This window comes from Poecilia formosa, unplaced genomic scaffold (assembly GCF_000485575.1).
Source record: "Poecilia formosa unplaced genomic scaffold, Poecilia_formosa-5.1.2 Scaffold510, whole genome shotgun sequence".
Classification (NCBI taxonomy): domain Eukaryota; kingdom Metazoa; phylum Chordata; class Actinopteri; order Cyprinodontiformes; family Poeciliidae; genus Poecilia; species Poecilia formosa.
In genome coordinates this window covers 107,594-113,633 of record NW_006800449.1, presented here as the reverse complement: position 1 = coordinate 113,633, position 6,040 = coordinate 107,594, and positions in this window count along the sequence as shown.

Sequence of the window (6,040 nt, the reverse complement as noted above, 5' to 3'; positions counted from 1 at the left end):
TGATCTACTATTATAGTTCACTGCTTAGTGAACATAAAGACGTAAACCATGGAGAAGAAATTCATGGATGCATTCTATCAATGTTTCAACGGCTTTGTAAAGGACATGCACACGAAGGGAGTCTTCATGTGAATAATAAGGTACTGGTGGCTGGCAGAGTAAGTAGTAATACACGTCGGCTACATGTCCGTCTTAGCTTCCAGATAAAAGCTACATTAGCTAAGCTAATTTTGCTGGTTCGGCAGTATTTCTCTTAGTATTACTCACAGGCGGGTAGACTACTCAAAAAATTGTAACTGAGTGTTCAAATGTACTTATATTGTTTATAAGGTAGATAGGAACATTATCTACCCTATTGTCTAAGCTTAGATAAATTAGACAATATTGAGCTTAGACATTATCTAGTTCTAAGCTTGTCGATTGTTTATTGTTGTCATAGCAACTGTCTAAGCAACTGTTTAAGTAGTTATGGTACCTACCAAGATGGCTGTCAGCTACAAAGCTCCTGAAAGTGTGATGTCGCAGGAGAACTTTGTATAGACTACAATTAGCTGACCTTAGCATCAGAAGCGCTGATTCGGGGCCACTTTGGTAGGCCCCTTTTAAATGTCTTCACATTTTCTGGTAGCTCATGTTACCACTTACACGCCCTGCAAGACTCCTTAAATCCAACACATTAGGGACATGTTTTGTATGTCCAGTTTAATCACCTCTCAGATCAACAGACACTCAGTTTTTCTGAGTATATGTCTAGACAAGTGATTAAGGAAACAGGATTACAGAGTGTAACGTTACAGGAGGGGGTGGGTTTTAATTAAATCAAGCGGTTTAATCCATCTAACCCGGGTCATGTGACTGATAGCAGTTAAACAACCAGTTTAAAGGAGTTGATTGAAGAAGCATGCTGCCAGTACTGTTTAATCCCCTAACTTTACTGCCAAACAACTCTGTGCACTTATAGACTATAATATACAGTGCTCAAAAAATAAAGGGAACACTCAAATAACACATCCTAGATCTGAATGAATGAAATATTCTCATTGAATACTTTGTTCTGTACAAAGTTGAATGTGCTGACAACGGACTCACACAAAAATCATCAATGGAAATCAAATTTATTAACCAATGGAGGCCTGGATTTGGAACCACACACAAAATTAAAGTGAAATGTTCCCTTTATTTTTTTAGCAGTATACTTTATTGGACCACAGTGGGAAAATTCATATGTAAAACAAGTTAAAGTCATAGAATCAAGTCACACAAAAATAATAAAAAAAGTACCGTAAATAACATGGGATGCAAACACTTAAGCTATGTTCATACAGCAGGCAAATGCGACTCAAATCAGAAAAAATAGGCAGGTGTAGATGATTGGATTTAAATTTAAAGACATATTGGTAATTTATTTAAAAAGCAGGGGTAATGGTAGGGAGAACCATAAACAGCTTGTCACAACCTTCTCATGCTGGTCATGCACTGCTGCGGGATGGCATCCGGTTGAAAAATTGTCAAGTCAGCCATTGTGGTTGTGTTGGTACTTGTGACACAGCCACACTGAATACCTGAGGTGCGACATGCTGGCTGAGGTCAGAGCAGAAGTCTGGTCATTCTAGCTGCCCCAGGCTGTGGAGGTAGACCGATAAATCTGCTCAGTGGTGGCAAGTGTTGACATCTTGGAGTAGAGATTTCTTTTTGCACCGAGACTATTGAAAAATATCACCCATGTTTCTGTTGGAGTTCTACCCATGTTTTAATGTTCCAGAGCACAATCTTTTTGCAAAGTTTAAACTGGTATTGCTGTGCGACTTATCAGGCCATTTTGTGCAAGATTTAACAACGAACATCAAAAAATGGCAGAACAAGATTTTTTTTCCAATCTGATTGGCTGCTGATAGGCCTACTGATTTTAAGTTGAATGTCCATTGCATTTTAAAAATAATTTCTATTCACATGTTTTTTTTTTGTTCTCTGGAAACTAACAATTCAGTAATGTGTTAATTTTTAAGGATTTTTGATGATAAATACAGAAACAATAAAAATCAAGATGACAACAATAATGCTAGTAATATTAATAATAAAAAAAATTATATTCGGTGCAAGTAGCCCACATCTTCTTTGATGGGGGGCGGTTAGTGACCTGTATAATGGATAGAGGGGCACTGGCCCAAAAAAGGTTGCAACTTTAGACATCTAGTCTTAAAACTCAAATTTACCAAATAAATTTGGAGCAGGCTTTCATTGTGGCTAAAATGGAGATTTAAAATCCTATAGCAGGAATTATGCAATTATTTTTATATGCTTACATAACTGACATGTGCCTAAGAATGCTTGGATATGTATTTGGATTTTGGCATAAATTAACACAGAATTATAATTCTGAGATTAAAGTCAGAATTCTGAGAAAAAAAAATCTAAATTTTGAGATTAAAGTACGTCAGAATTTGTTTGTCGTACTTTAATCCAATCAACTAGATAACAGATCCATTCTATTAGATCTTGTGCTGTGACCCGAGGCTTGAGCGTCACAGTTAAAAGTCACGTCTCCAACATGGCGACGCCCTTAGACATTGTTTGCAGTACATCGTACAAACATAGTTTTAGGCTTTACTTTCAGTAAGCAAACACCATTTAAATTTTTTAAGTTTAGAATTGCAGGTATTACACGTAACATTGATTTTAGACGAATTCTTACATAAGTGTCTCAATAAATAAACATGTTTCCATCACAGACGCAAGAAGATGCCATATTGAAGTCCACCGTAATACTGGCCATAGTCAGAGTTTCTTCCAGTTTCCCAATTGGAAATCCAACTTCAGAGGGTATTCCAGTTGATCCTTCCCAACTGGGAAGTCAGAACCTTCAAATTCTGAGTACAACTGGAAAGCAGCATCAGATCCAAGTTAAGAGAGTTCCAGTTAAGAAGTCAGGATCCCAACATGGCAACACCCATAGACATTATTTGCAGTAGTTATTACAAACATTATTTTAAGCTTTACTTTCCATAAGCAAACAGCTTTTAATTTGTTCAGGTTATAGTTGCAGGCGCTACATATAATATTGACACTCTTACATGTGTATGTTGTAAAATAAACGTTTCCACCTCAGCTTACTACTGTTCATTCGAGGAGCGGCCATATTGAATCGCAAAGTCACTCTTAAAAAGTTTTAACTGGGTGGCAGTTGGAGTTGTTCCCATTTTGACTTTCAATTGGTTTATCCGACTAGGAAGTCGCCCCCAACCCCCCGTCCCCCAAAATAAAATAAAATTCTTGCAAATTTTCAAACTAAAACATTTCCAAGTTTTTTCTTGGCAGAAATTTGCTCCATCATTTTTCTATGTACAAATGCCCTAATATTCTGCCGAAAACAAATGCATGGAAATAATTAGAAGAAAATTTAAATAATTAAAGAAAAAGGAAATAGCGAATAATAATAATCATCATAATATTAATAAGAAGAATGAAGGTAGGCAGAAATAGAAAATGGCGAATAAATCATAAAAACTACACAGTATAATTAATTTTGTTTGTGTCAAATGAAATTTATCAAAACGAAAAAGATCTATTTGGACTCTGATGAACGTATGAATAGATGGACAGATACATAGACAGAGGATGAATTGACAGATGAAGAGTCTGGTAACAAAGCAGTGTGTTTAGCAGACGATGTTCCTGTGAAAACTTCTGCGTTCAAACTGAAACAAAAACAAAACACTTCATATGCTTTTCGGCAGATTGTGAATTTAATCCTCTGACGTCAATGAAACACTCAGCAGAAGCCACTTGTGACAAAACTTCCTCCTTAGAACAGATTGAAGCAATTCCACGGCCTCTTTCAGGTTTTTACATTTTCCTCGCAGACAGTCACAAGGTGCCAACAAGTGAGCCGCTGTTTAGATAACAGTGATGCAGTGCAGTATTTACTGTAAATGCTGGAACATGTGGAAAGAACCACGAGGTACTCATTTAAACTGGGATATTGTTTTGTCTCAGAAACTGGATCCATGTCTGTTGCTTTTTTTTAAAATTAAGTCATTTTTCCTCTGCTGCATGTTGTCCAAGAGACAAAAAGCAAGATTTCCTTTCCAGTTAAAGGACATTGTAAATATCTGGATTATTACGTGCACTTTAGAAGACTGTTTTTCTGCCTGTATTCAGAAACCTTTCTGATTCAAATCACTTTCACGTCTACAGCTTCGGCTTCATGTGTACAGTTCATACATCAAAACTTAGGTTTTTCTGTCTACTTTCATCCAACATGTCTCTCTCGGTGGTAGGAATTACTGTTTTCTGTCAAATCCACTCAGAGTCAGAAAACACACATCCAACCTCTCATTTGCTCCCATTATATTTTTGCTATCTTTATCTTTATATCTTTTTTCAGAAATCATGTAGACGTACAAAAATGTATTTATCCACCAGAAGGTGCTGAAAGTCATGAGTCATGAATGGTCTTGATATCACTTTTAGTTTTCATGCAGTGGCTTTTTGCTGGAGGTTTAGTTTCGGCCTCCGCTGCTGTCCAGGAAAGGTGGGAAATCGCCATAGCAACCAGTGACTCTGCGTTTCCTGAGTCTCTGAATGGATTTTGGGAAATAAATGGCATTAAAAGCTTCACTTTAAAGGATTTTGTGTAAAAATAAAACATTACCACAACCCGTAAATCTTCTTCCTGGTTTAACAAACCTCAACAAGAACAAATTCAATATGAGTTAATATTTAGTTTAAACGCATTTATGATCAAATATGTGGATCATTTTAGGAATACATTCTAAATATCACTTAAATCCTAAAAGATAAACTGCACTGCAGGACAAAATTCCTTAAAAAATTTCCTCTAAATTAAATGAACATCTTAATTGCATATATGTGTATGTATTTATGAAAGAAAAACAATTATTTATTTTGAATAAAACAGACTAAACAGTCCTGTATTGTGGAAGATATCAGGGACAGTTAGCAGATGACAAATGACTGTAAAAAGTTGGGGAAATAATACTAATGACACAGTTTGTAGATAAATTACAACAAAGTAGCCCTGCAGAGATGAAAACCTGTCATGAAATGTTTCATAATTTCCATGATTTCCTCATGAATATCTTGTGATGCCTGACATTCCTGGCACTTTCCGGCCTTCTTTCTTGTGTTTGCTGACGCACTTAGTGCTGACACAACCTGCAGATATTCTGGCCTGTTTGAACCTGCAGCGTGGGATAGCAGGAAGGATAGTCAGAGCTTCCGTAAAAGACGCAAACAATGACAGAACGGAAAAAAGATGGTTCCTTTTGGGAATCTCAGGTGAAGCATTTGTTGTTGTGGCCTGGGACCCCTGAGATGGGCTGGTCTGAAGCTTTTTTTCCCGTCTGAATCACTCACCCGGGCTGGTTTCTGCAGGCTTTTCAACAGAGTGTTGTCTTGAAAAATTGGGAAAGATGCCTCTTTTTATCCAATTTTATCAACCCTTGTTTGTGTGAAAATGAAACCTGGTTTTCTGCAGAAGTACAGTCAGCGAGTGGGAGATGGATGGATGACTCAAACATGTTGACGTGAAACTTTATGTCATTTCAGATTGGTCAAAAATGTTACTGGGTTAACAAATAAAGAGCTTTCACAAATTGCCAAATAAAAAAAAAAACATTTTATGGCTTTTTATTAGTAGAAATACAACACAAAAATATATAAATAATATTCAATTGAAAAATAAATTTCAAAGATTAAAACTTGGCAAAGTTAAAACTACTTTGCATTTAAACATAATTATTAATTATCATGTCCTTGTTTTTATGTCTATGTGGACCATTAGTGTGTTCAATCAATCAATCAATCAATCAATCAATCAATCAATCAATCAATCAATCAATCAATCAATCAGTCAATCAATCAGTCAATCAATGAATAAATAAATTAACACTTAAGTTTCCTTATTAGAGCGTTTTAGTTTGTATTTCTCAAGATAAAAAAAAATCAACAAGAAATTTAAAAATTTATTTTTTTAAAAAGTATAAAATATTGACAAGCCCTGGTAACCAGCCCACTATAT